This window comes from Rhododendron vialii, chromosome 2a (genome assembly GCF_030253575.1).
Source record: "Rhododendron vialii isolate Sample 1 chromosome 2a, ASM3025357v1".
In the NCBI taxonomy this organism is placed as follows: domain Eukaryota; kingdom Viridiplantae; phylum Streptophyta; class Magnoliopsida; order Ericales; family Ericaceae; genus Rhododendron; species Rhododendron vialii.
The window spans coordinates 44,039,656-44,053,725 of NC_080558.1; the positions used below are offsets into that span (position 1 = coordinate 44,039,656).

General features: G+C 39.1%; 1 pseudogene; it reads left to right on the plus strand.

The window, feature by feature from the left end:
- The first annotated feature begins 2,533 nt into the window (after nt 1-2,533).
- Nucleotides 2,534-10,236, plus strand: LOC131317587 (probable copper-transporting ATPase HMA5; annotated as a pseudogene).
- Nucleotides 10,237-14,070: the final 3,834 nt, after the last annotated feature.

Sequence of the window (14,070 nt, forward strand, 5' to 3'; positions counted from 1 at the left end):
TTGCATCTCCCAATAAAACCTTCTTCCACTGCTGCGTCATCTTTTTATTAAGTCATCTCCGTTTTATCTTTGGCATTCTAGATTAGGATATCTGTCTAGTGAACGTCTAAAACTTTTAGTTAAGTCAGGTCATTTGGGTCATATTTCAGTCAGTAATATTTCAGAATGCAGTAGTTGTAAGTTTGCAAAAATGTCAGCCTTACCTTTTAATAAAAGTACCTCTGTTTCTACTTCGCATTTCAGCTTGTTCACACTGATTTATGGGGCCCTTCTCCGGTTGTTACTAAAGGTGGTTTTGTCTATTATGTCTCTTTTGTGGATGATTTTAGTCGGTATACTTGGGTTTACTTAATGACACACAAATCTGAATTCTTTACGATTTATAAGAATTTTCATGCCATGGTTCAAAATCAGTTTTCTACATCAGTTAAAATTCTTCAGTCTGACTAGGGTGGGGAATATTCACTCTTAGAGTTTCAAAAATTCCTAGATTCGCTTGGGACTATCCACCAATCGTCTTGCACTGACACTCCTGCCCAAAATGGTAGAGCTAAAAGAAAACATCGTCACCTTCTTAATACTGCTCGGTCTCTACTCCTATCTTCCTCCGTCCCGTCTTGTTACTGGAGAGAAGCTGTTCTCACTGCAGCCTATCTCCTGAATCGGATGCCCACCCCTCTTCTCTCTGGTAGCTCTCCTTATGAGCGGCTTTATGGTCAGGTTCCTAATTACTCTCTTCTTCGAGTGTTTGGTTCTACCTGTTTTATTCTCCTCCTTCCCAAGAAAGACCGCACTAAGCTCTGCACCCGCTGTGTCTTAGGTGTTTTTTTAGGGTATGGCATTAATCAAAAAGGGTATCGGTGTTATGATCCTGTGACCAAAAAGCTTTATGTTTCAAGGCACGTTGTCTTCTTAGAGCGTCTTCCTTATTTTACTCTTCCACCTCGCACTGCTCCAGTAGCCAAAGAAGACTTGATCCATATTGACTCATTTCCTATGGATATGGATGTGCCTCCCGAGGAGTACACCTCCACTCTTCAGGTATCTGATATTTCTACAGCCCCCTTAGCATCACCTAGTCGTGCTCCGATCACCCAGGTTTACACCCGTCGTCCAACTTCTACAGCTGCTCCCCAATCTGCCTCTGCGGATCCTGATCCGCCTACCCGCCGGTATCCTGTCCGCGACAATCGTCAACCACCGGTAAAATATGACTTTACTAATACCAGTTTCTCATCCTCTTATCAATCATTCATTTCCCGCATTCACACTTATTTTGAGCCTAGGTCCTATAAAGAAGCTTGCAATGATCCCAATTAGATGGATGCCATACAAGCTAAACTTACTGCTCTTGCTCACAATCAGACTTGGGAGTTGGTTTCACTTCCGGATGGTAAGAATCTAATCGGTTGCAAATGGGTCTACAAGGTTAAGACTCATTCTGATGGTTCTTTAGAACGGTATAAAGCCCGCTTAGTTGCTAAAGGGTTTTCTCAGGAGGGATTGATTATGAGGAAACTTTTGCCCCCGTTGCCAAAATGACCACTGTTCGCACCTTAATCTCAGTGGCCGCAGTGCACCAGTGGCCTATTTCTCAGTTGGATGTAAAGAATGCTTTTCTCAATGGCAATCTCTTTGAAGAGGTTTATATGCGGCCTCCTCCTGGCTTCTCTCATCCTTCCGATATGGTTTGTCGCTTGCGTCGTGCTCTTTATGGCTTGAAACAGTCCCCTCGCGCTTGGTATTCACGCTTCCAGGATGTTGTTCTTCAAATTGGCTTCATGCCCAGCATGCATGACTCTGCTCTATTTCTCCGTCGCACCTCTCATGGCCTAGTACTTCTGTTACTTTATGTTGATGACATGATCATCACTGGTTCTGATTCTACTGATATTGCTGAAGTCAAAAGTCATCTCTTCCGTGAGTTCGAAATGAAAGACTTGGGCCCGCTACGTTATTTCCTTGGTATTGAAGTTGCTTCCTCTCCTCAGGGGTATCTTTTGGGACAGTCCAAGTATGTTATTGATATTCTTCACCGTGCTCGTCTCACGGATACGAAGACTGTTGATACTCCCCTTGAACTCCATGCCAAGTTCTCTGCCTCTGATGGTGTCCCCCTTGAGGATCCTACGGAATATCGCGAATTGGTAGGCTGCTTAGTTTATCTTACTGTTACTCGGCCAAATATTTCTTATGCAGTTCACATTGTTAGTCAGTTTGTCTTTGCTCCCTAGACTACGCATTGGGCTGCCCTCTTACGTATTCTCCGTTATCTTCGTGGTACCCTTCATCAGTGCCTTCTGATTTCTTCTCGTCAAGCTTAACCCTCCATGCTTATGCTGATGCCGACTGGGCAGGTGATGTTAATGACCGCAAATCTACCTCTGGCCTATGTGTTTTTCTAGGCGATTCTCTTATCTCTTGGAAAAGCAAAAAGCAATCTGTTGTTGCTCGCTCCACCGCGGAAGCTGAATATCGTGCCATGGCCCATGCTACCTCTGAAATCGTTTGGCTTGGCTAGCTTATTTCCGATATGGGGGTCTTTGTTACTACTCCTACACCTCTTTACTGCGACAATAAGAGTGCTATTCAGCTTGCCCACAACTCGGTCTTCCATGAGTGCACGAAGCACATTGAGATTGATTGTCATTTCATACGTCAGCATCTTCAGTCTGGCACCATTGCTTTACCCTTTGTCTCCTCCACATTGCAGCTGGCTGATTTCTTCACGAAGACCCATACCGCTGCTCGTTTCCGCTTTCTCCTTGACAAACTCTCGATGCTCTCTGCCCTCGCACCTTGAGTTTGAGGGGGTGTGTGAATATATATTCTGTATCTTGAATATATATTCTATATCTTCTTGTAATATGCTATTTTAGGACATGTATCGTAATCAAATCATAGCATAATCATAGGGTAATCATATCGTAATCATATCATAGCGTAATCATAGGGTAATCATATCGTAATCACATCTTGTAATCTTCCTTTCTTAGGCATAGCTTTACTCTATTTAAAGGTGTACTCACCTCATTGTAATTCATTCAGAAATAACATCAGTATTTTATGTCTCTGTTTCTCTGTTTTCTATCACTCTCAACCCGGAGGTTTGACACTAAGCCAGTTTACTAGAAAAGGAGTCAAAACACCAAGAGAGTTCTAGTATTCATCTAGCAAACGCAAGGGATGACAAAGCTCCAAGCATCTATGCGTGGCAAGTAGGCTCGCTCTTGCCTACGCATGATCAAAGAGGTTAACACCGCCGATATCTAATAGACAAACACGAATTACCTTGATTTTCCAACTAAACATGAAGATTTATTGAGAAAAGTATGATCAATTCAAGTCATGGAGTGCTAATCACCCCGTGACCAAGCCTAATTAACTACTCACTCATGCTAAAAATTGAATTAACAAAGCTAATTATTGAAAACATAATGAAATTCAAATTAAACTAGAGATTAAGATAGATCAAAAGCGTAGCTACAACTTTAATGAAGAGCAAAATACCAAACTACAACTAATTAAGGAAGGAAAGTGCAGAATTAACTAGGAAAATGAAAAACAATAGCAAGAGTAAGCAACAAGAAATGAAATCCTATTATAAATCTGAAAAGTGCAATGAAATCTAGTGTGTACTTGGATATTGTGACATAATGAGGCTTATATACTAGCCTTCATTCGTGCACAAAATATCCCAAAAATGCCCTAAAAATCCAATGCGACCGCACTCGGTATCGATACAAGGGTTTCTTGTATCGATGGATAGCTTTTAGACAAATCCACAAGGCCGCCAAATGAACCGGTATCTGTATCGATACCAAATTGAAATTGGCATTTCTCAGTCTCTCTGTTTCAACCGGGTATCGATACAGCAAAACTCTGTATCGATACAGCCTTCAAATCCTTGGGTTTTTCAGCATCCGGCCTCCGACTTGGCTTCCAAAGGTTTTGGCCACCCGACGGGTCTTCAACACTTGGTTCTTGGGCCCCGATGGCTTTATTCCTTAATCATCTTGAGTTCTGAACGCCTCCGGCTCGCTTTAAGCTTTAAAACCCTCTTATTAAGCGGTTTTCTTACAAAATGGAATTAACATACCCTACGAACAATATCAAATAAAAAGCTAAATTAACTAAACAAAAAGCGGTAAAACTAAGGACTTAAGCACCAAGAATATGCATTATTGGGTGCTTATCATGAATGATGGGAATCGCTATTAAGAAAGTGGTTGGAAAAAAAAATCAAGCAGGGATCAAAACCTGCTTTGATACAATGTCAAAATTAAAGAGGCAGATTTTGGTATTCTCCTCATTGGAGAAACAGAAGAATGTTTTTCATATATATAGTGATGTTACATAATTGATTGCCTAAACTAAAGGACAAGAGTCATGGAAAAAATACAAGGAAAGCTAAAGACTAGGTAGCTAATTAACTATACAAGGAAACTATCTAGCTGTAAATTGGGAAACAAAGCAAATAATACGAGAAGGAATCCCGGGATATTATTCTCCATTATCCCGGGATATTTTCTCCATTAACAAATACCTTGCCGCCATGTCATCAACAGTACCAAACCAAATGAAAAATCACATGTGCTGTCTAACTTGGGTTAACCGTTCTACTCCTCCTGTAAAAACTTAACCCGAAGGTTTCAAAACTTACCCACATGCCACAACACCCCATTATATCTCACCAATTAAAAAGTGAAATGTGCGACTAAATAAATACCCTTGTCCCTAAATAAATGTCAGGCCCACAAACCTAGACCTTTAAAAATATGTAATTTTTCCGTAAAAAAATTCAAAACTTTTTTTACAATTTGAAAGAACTCATTAATATCTATTGATTTGTGAAAAAAATTTAAATGTTTTAGCAAAACAAATGCATCTTTTTAGAGGCCTAAGTTTACGGTCCAAATATTTATTTAAAGACGGAGGGAGTACAATATTACATAGATTTGTGCACAGATTTTTGTGGGGCCCAGTTTTGGATCTCACACAAATGATTTAATTTTAATACTGCACATTTTTGGCAATGTTATAGCTAAAAAGTGAGTATTCTGTCAATTAATTTTAAGATAACTTTTTGATTTGATAACTATTAAGAAATTTATCCAATTGTCTAACTCTTCATTCTGAATTCAGGATCCTGAAAGAAAATCTATAAGATTGGATGAAGAATTTACAGTTCATTCAATGGAGCTACTCAAAAAATTATTGTAAAATTAACTAATGGCTCAGATAGTTTGTGTAGGACCCCGAAGTGAGCCCCACTATTTTTAAGTGGTATGCAAGTAGCTCGTAAAACTATTGGTTTTTTTTTATTTTTTTATTATTAGAGTTGATTCAAGTACTTTAGATTCACATGTTCCACTCTTAGACCAACCCAAAACTCAAAAAATTGAAATGAAATGGTTAAAGCCATTAGACAAAAAATTCACCAGCAATTAATCAGCGATACGAGATAGGCAACAAATAAAGCCAATTTACAACTTCAACTGTATGTAAAAATTTACATGGCTCCTCTCCCATACGTAACAAAATTTACAGCCTTAGCCGTAAGCACCGTAAGCAAAATACCAAAAGGAAGAGAGTACTAACTAAACATGGCTCCTCTCCCATACATAACAAAAGTGTACAACATTAGATCTCATACATGGTTCCTCTCCCAGAAACAAGCTTTGTCGTCATCTACGTTTCAAAAAATAGGTTCAAGGATTGAGTTGTTTATTAGTCAAATCTATCTTGAACAAACTTTTAACGAGTGAACTGAGCTCGAGTGGATTGTTTTTCTATTTTCCTTCCAACATTATAAGCTTATCTTAAGGAACCAAATAATCAAAGTCTCCTCAGCTCTAGCGGCTGAAGCATGGGCTATCCGAGTTGCCATTTCCATGGCCAGAGCTTGGGGAAAGAGAGAAGCAATCTTTGAATATGACTGCGAACCTTTAATCAAGATGCTGCAGCCTAATTCAAAGCAAAACAAGGGGACCATTCAAGCTTTACTTGATGATATTCTTTCTCTCTCTGTAAACTTTGATTTTAAATTAACTTGGTGTAATCGAACGTCTAATAGATGTGCTAACTGGACTGCTAGTAGTAGTAGGAAAGGATGTGTAGCCCATATCTCCCCATGTAATCTCCCTAGTGAGCTCTGTTCTTTGATCAAGTTGAATCTCTAATAGAAGATCTGCCTTTCAAAAAAAAAAATATTGATTTTGGAAACTTTACGAGCCGAAAACATGTATTCTACTAGGGCTTGTCTATTAGAAGAACCAATCTTGTAAAAACTTTTAATGAGCCAACACGAGTTGACTATGAGCAGTTTGGTTCATTTAACAACCCTAGTTTCAACTAAATTTTCCAGTTGATACTTAGGATTTTCAGCCAAATCTAAGGCGAGAACCTTCATATCTCATTCATTTTTAGGTGCGTATTGGACTATTGGTTGAGTTTTGGATGGACTCACGGCCCATATAACCATGTGTGCACGTTTAATAGGTGCCGACTGAATTCTAGGTTGACATGTAAGTACTTTTGCATGAATATTTCTAGTTTGTTCTTGGAAGCGTCTCTATGTAAATATTAGCAATTTTGTGAATAATTGTAAGTTAGTCCGTAAATAATCAAAGGAGTGAATACTAGTAATTTCATTTCTGTTCTGAAACATTGTTCTAGCTTTTTGCAATGCTGTTCATTTCTTACATATAGCATGTTTTAAGAATGCTCTGCACTTCTTTATATACTTTCTGTCTACATTCCCACTGTTTAACATGTAAGAATTTGTTATTATTTTCTGGACGGAAACAATTCGAGAGACCATTGAAGATGTGGGATTTCAGGGAACGTTGGTAGAAGATGAGAGAAACGGGAAATCCACCAATGTATGTCGGATACAGATGAAGGGCATGACTTGTACTTCTTGTTGTACAACTGTTGAATCTGCTTTGCAAGCAGTACCTGGTGTTCAAAATGCCCTAGTTGCACTGGCAACCGAAGAAGCAGAAATCCTGTATAATACAAAGGTTGTCAGCTACAATCAGCTAATAGAAACCGTTGATGACTCTGGGTTTGAAGCCAATTTGTTAAGTACTGGAGAAGATACGAACAAAATACAGCTAAAAATTGAAGGAATATGGACTAGTAATTCGATGAGAATGATTGAAAGTTCGCTTCAAGCACTCCCAGGTGTTCAAGAGGTAGATATTGACCCTGAGCTCTATAAATTTTCCATTTCGTACAAACCAGATTTGACTGGACCGATAGATTTGTTCAAAGTCATCGAGTCAACTTAATCTGGGCATTTTAAAGCAATGTTTTTCCCCGAAGGAGGAGGAAGAGAATCCCAAAGAATGGAGAAATAAAGCAGTACTATAGATCCTTTCTGTGGAGCACAGTGTTTACAATTCCAGTTTTCTTAACTTCTACAGTCTTTATGTATATCCCTGGACAAAAGCATGTAATGGGGACTAAAGTGGTGAATATGCTTACTGTGGGAGAGCTTATGAGGTGGACCCCAGCTACCCCAGTTCGGTTTGTTATTGGTTGTCGATTCTACGTTGGTTCTTACAATGCATTACGTCATGGCTCCGCCACCATGGATGTTTTGATTATGTTGGGAACAAATACAGCCTACTTCTATTCAGTGTACAGTGTATCGAGAGCCGCAACTTCTCCATATTTCGAATCCACGAATTTCTTTGAGACTAGCTCAATGCTCATTTCTTTTATTTTGCTTGGGAAGTATTTGGAGGTTTTGGCCAAAGGTAAGATGTCTGTGGCCATCGCAAAGCTTATGGAACTGTCCCCTGAGGCGGCTATACTGTTAATCCTTGATAAAGAAGAAAATGTAATAGGTGAAGAAGAAATCGATAGTCGATTGATACAAAAGAACGAGATGATTAAAATTATTCCAGGTGCGAAAGTGGCTTCAGATGGTTATGTCATATGGGGGCAAAGCCATGTAAACAAGAGCATGATTACAGGAGAAGCGCGGCCAGTCGCAAGAGGAAGGGTGATACGGTCATTGGAGGCATAGTGAATGAGAATGATGTGTTACATATCAAGGCTACTAGCATTGGATCGGAGAGTGCTCTTTACCAAATTGTTTGGGTCGTGGAATCAGCACAGATGGCTAAAGCTCCAGTGCAGAAATTTGCTGATCGCATTTCCAAATTTTTTGTGCCTCTGGTAAGTGTACCTGATCTGGTTTTTTTTCCCCCCAGTAATTAGGTGCTAGTCCTATATTCGGAACTTATTCACTGCCTGGGAAAATATGTACATTGAAGTCCTTTTTCAGTGAATGAGAACTTTCTCAGTGCATTTCAGTATTAAATCAATTAAAAGTGTCATGTTCATGTTTTAGGTGCAGCGATAAATTCGTCAGTGTTGAAATTTTTTCTTACTGTCAGACTGTCCTTCAAGGTGCAAAGTCTTATTGTCCTAAGTGGGAAACAAGTTTCAATAATAGGACTTTCCTCTCTTCTTGGGGGAACTTTTACTGTATTAGTTTTCAAATGAAGATTTATTCTTCAGATTCTGGATAGAAACAAGGAGTTCGCAAACAATAGATCTTTTTGTTGTTGGCCTTTGGTAACATTTTCTAACTATACTAATTTGCAGGTTATAATTCTATCTTTTTCCACTTGCCTTGCCTAGTTTTTAGCTGGGACATTTCATGGCTACCCGAGATCTTGGATACCTTCCTCCATGGATAGCTTCGAGCTTGCGCTGCAGTTTGGCATCTCTGTTATAGTCATAGCATGCCCATGTGCTCAAGGCTTGGCCACTCCCACTGCTTTTATGGTTGGTACTGGTGTTGGAGCTTCCCAAGGTGCCCTAATTAAAGGGGGCCAAGCACTAGAAAGTGCACACAAGGTAGCTTGAGATATCAATTTTCTTCTTTAATTAGAAACAGCACTTCATAATTTTTTTACTCAGGTTAAAAGCCTGACATGTATTGCTAATCAAATTGGAAAACACACCATTCAAATTTCAATGTACTTCACAAGCTAATGTCCTATAGTAAAAATCTATTTTATGTAGCGATACTAGAATCTTGATGCGAATGGTTTTTTGTAGGTGAATTGCATTGTCTTCGACAAGACAGGAACTCTCACCACAGGCAAGCCAGTAGTTGTTAACACAAGGCCAAGGCCATTGTTGAGTATGCCAAGAAACTCCGAGAAGATGAAGAGAATCCTGTGTGACTAGAAGCTCAAGACTTCAAATCCGTAGTTCTTTTACTGATAAAAAAACACATCAAGTAAATTCTACAACAAAAAAGAAGCCAAGTTTAACACAATCAGAGTTCTTTTACTCACCTACTATTCCTCTTATCTCAAGGTTGTCCAGAATTTTGGGTCTTCTCTAATTCTTCAGCTGTTGCAGCTCCAGCAATCCATGGCGGTAGCCGAAATCTAGGGGATGGATAAAGGACTCCGGCAGCAATTGGGATGCCAATGAGATTATAACCCAGAGCCCCAATGTAGTTGAGACATATCCTCAAAAAGGTTTTCCTTGAAAGGTCAACGGCCTTTATCACGTCCTCCATGTAGCTCTTCATAATATTAGTAATAACTATGAAGAGCACCTGGTACATCATTTAGCAATTTTGGCAAAATTTCGAAATTTGGAGGACGTGATAACAGCCATTGACCTGTGAAGGACAACCTTTTTGAGGATACATCTCAACTACATTTGGGCTCTTGGTTATAATCTCATCAGCATCCCAATTGCTGCCGGAGTCCTTTTTCCATCCACTAGATTTCAGTTACCGCCGTGGATTGCTGGAGCTGCAATGGTTGCTTCTTCGGTAAGTGTTGTTTGCTGCTCTCTCTTGCTGAAGAATTATAGAAGACCCAAAATTCTGGACAACCTTAAGATAAGAGGAATAGTAGTTGAGTAAAAGAACTATGATTATGTTAAACTTGGCATCTTTTTTGGTTGTGGAACTTATTTGATGTTAAGCTTGCTCTCATACCCCGTTGTAGATTAAAGTCTTGTGCACCTGGTACAGAATTTAGCAACTTTGGCGAATATTCGAAATTTGGATTGCCATATTTCTGTTTGATTTTTCTTAATTTTTGTGAATTTGTGTTAAGTTTTGGATTAATCATTGGTCTTGATGAGAGGAATCTAAAAAGTAAAACATTACGACCAAAAGCAAAAACTGTTCCCTTGAGACCAAAAAAGATAGAAGTTGTCTTGATGTCCTTTTAGTGCTGTCCTATCTGCACATTTTCAATTTCGGTGTATATTTTTATAATTTTTTCGATTCTTCTCATCAAGGTAAACAATCAATCCAAAATATTTGACAAAACAATAAACAAAAGATGATTAGAAGTTTGCTCCATTACTAGTTAAAATTGAATGAATCCTTTTAGCTTGACTTGCTCAAACTGAATGCATCCTCTCTTTTTTCGATTGGAAAAAGTCATTATTATTGGAATAGTTAAATTAACACTTTGAAAGAGGAATTGAACTCTTGATCTTTTTTTTCCCGGCATGAAAGTGTACTACTCTTGCCGTTGGGCCAAAAGCCTCTTAGCAAAAACTGAATGCATCCTTATAGCTTGTCTATTGAGCATATACAGTTTTGAACTTTATCTCAGGTATGCCCAGAAAATTTTACCTCAATATCTTAACAGCCTTAACTAGTATTTCCTGTTTCATGCCTAAAGGAATGTCCTCCATCTTGTATAGGGATATATCTCCGTTGAGGTTTACCACAAATATGCATAACATTAGCCATAACAAGGCGCGACAAAAACCGCAAAGGCTATGACAAATTAGTACGATAAAACGGCCTCACATTCACAAGGAAAAGGTGTAACATTTTTCACCATGTGGATAACATCTTAAAAATAGCATAACATTTTCAAAAATCACTTATTTTATGGTGCCCCCATCATACCATTTACTGTGAAAGGGCTTAACATTGACTATAAATTAAGGAGTATACTCCCTCCGCCCCATTCTTTTTGTCTATGGCGTTTCCCATAGACAAGGTGAGAGACTACGTTTTTTCAACGTCGAGCGGTTGGAGAATTAGTGAATTCAATGAGCTACAACAATGAAACAACAAATCTTGAGAATCCCTCCTTCATTGATTTTGAGTCTCATTTCTCTCACACATAAGTCACATTTTAAATACAGTGCAATATTTAGATGCAGTCCCCTAGCTCAAGAGGGGGATTTATCCAACATAAGGAGGGGTTTACAGATATTCTCATGGCAGAACACAATACAATAAGTAACTGATAGACAAGCACGCAAGCTGCTCCGGACATACGGTTAAAAAAAAAAACAGAATTTTGACATAAATATAGTCATTACAGTGTGGAAATTTTGGACTGCGATTTTCTTATGCATTTTTAGCACCCAATAATCTCTGCTTTTGTAGCTCTGCTTTGGTTTCAAAGAGCAAAAAATGAGGTTTGGTTGCTTTCTTTGCATCTTCCATCCACAGCTTTTACTTTCATGTGCGGGCCTAATATTCGATTCATACAACCACATTAATTTTGAAAGTTTATTTCTCATCCAAATGAGATCTTACTAAAATTCTGCAACTTATTTATCTAAGCGAAATACTAAGTTACAAGAACTACCCGCTCATCACACTTGTAATCCATGTTACCTGGACTAGGGCGTGCGACTATCGGGTGTGAGTGTATTTCTAGGGTCGGACATCTCAAACCTGAAAATAGGGGTGCTCAGCTATGAATCCAGATTAGTATACAGATGTGGGGATACATGGCATGATTATGTTTTATTGCTTTTTTGTGAGTATATGAATAAGTGGGGAAATGTGGAAGTAAATCCAATGGGGCACGCCATGACTGAACCAGACCAGGATATGCCAAGGTTGGACAGGATTTCGATGTCTACAAGCCTCCCAAGCAAATTTCGTAGAGAGAATGATCCATCTATGGTTAAGGTCCAAACAACCCTATCCACAGACAAAACAGCTGTGTTCCTTAAGTCGTGGCCACTTCCAAACTTCCTTGGTCAATTTTAGAGGAAACTTTAGCACGCAAAGCAAGCCCTCTATTTGTCGCAACAGCGTGTCCAAATTGCTGCCATAGAACTCCTAGAGGGTATCTTAACCTGTTTTCATTTGCAGGTATCACTGTTTCTCACCATGCGAAGGTATCTTTACCATTGCCAGTGATGTGTCAGCCTTGACAGGTAGCTCTCTCAGCTTCAGTTTTCTCATCACCCAAGAAGCCTCACTAGGACACTAAATCCCCCACAAACTCTGCCCTTTCAGGATATATACATGAACCCATTTTATTACCCATAGATTATCTGCTTTTTGGCTAATTAGGGGCCCACAAATGCTTCATATTAACAGCTTTATTCCATTCCTTCAAGGATCTAAAGCCAAGCCCCCCTTCATTTTTCGGAACACAGAGATTTACCCATCTTACCTTTGCCCCATAATGTTTCAAATCAGCACTAGACCATAGGAAAGCACTAAGAACCCATTCTATTTCCTTGAGAATGCTTTGAGGTAATGTAAAAATTGAGCTTCAATAAGTTTGAATGTTAAAGAGAGAACTGATCGAATAAGTTGAGCCGCCTGTCCACCATATGACACAAACTTTTGACTCCAACTATGAATTCTAGCCAAGATATTCTCCTTAAGAACAGAACAATCAGGTGAAGTACGTCTTGTGCTAATTAAAGGCACTCCTAGGTATTTAACTGGGAGCCTGCCCTCAGGAATACCCTACAGAGCAGAAAAAGAAAGCATCACTATCTTTATCACCACTAAATCAAAACTCATGATATGCACCAAAAACACAAATATTATGATCACAAAACGAGCACAAGTCAAAATATTATAATCAAAATGGACCCAGCACAAGTCAGAAAACGAGCAAACTATGCTGGCAAAATACTACCTCTATCCCAAAATAAATGTCCAGTCCGCAAAACAAAAACTTAAAAATAATGCATTTTCTACAAGATTTTTTTTTAAATTTTTTTCATAAATTAAAAGAACTCATGGATATTTAGTAAATTGTTGAAAAAAGTTTCATTTTTTCTTGAAAAATTCATATTATTTTTAAGTTCTCGTTTTGCGGACCGAATATTTATTATATGATGATAATGTGGTGTTTTATACATGAGTCAATGTTATTAACTAAAAAATATTAAAGTAATTTATTTTAACTAGCAGTAACTAGTTTCTTGACTTTCTTCCAAGCTTTTTGTATTGAAAAATCAGATGCATTTAATTTAATGTTCTTGACTTAGAATTGAGCTAAAAAGGTTGGTATTAAGGCGATGGAAAAACATTATTCAACAAGACTACGCTCACTGCTTTGGGCGGTGGATGTGGTGGTGGGCCCCACCTTTTTGTCAGCAAAATTTAAAAACGAACAAAAACAAAAAACACTGAGGCTCACGCCGTGCACCCAACGCCAACCACTTCTTCCACCACCCCTCCCTCCCCCAAACCCTCCTCTTCAGTCTTCACCCTAGCCGGCCTTCCTCTCTCCATCCGCTCCTCCTTCCTCTCCCCCCTTGACGCCCTCCATGGTGACATTGGCGCCTTATCGAATAATGATATCGTGATGTTCAACAAGGGAATAGTGAGGAGTTTTCTGAGCTAGGTTCACGCCGTGCGCGAGGACTAAGGGGGCGTTAGCGTGACGTTGAGCGAGGTGAATGGGCTGGTGCGTGGGGTTGTGAGAATTGAATGTGTAGTACTTGCTGCGGGAGAGGGAGCTGTGCCTGTTTCATCTGGTGCGGGTGACGTCGACAGCGATCCAGTTGGTGTTTGGGGACATGGTGGCGGTGGTGGTCACCGGTGGTGATGGGTCGCCTCTGGTCGCGCACTGGGTCCTCCTCTTCTCTCTCTCTTCGAACTTTGGGGCATTTTTTTTTTTTTTCCATTCGTTAAACCTTATCTACTTTATCTTATGAAATTTGAGGAGGAAATAAGTGCTTACAGAAATCGAACCCTGCAAATGTGCATAAAATTATAATAGTCATTAATTGCACTCCACTTACACTTTAGAGGATTTGCCCCAGCGTTTTTTGTTTTATTTTGCTAAAAAA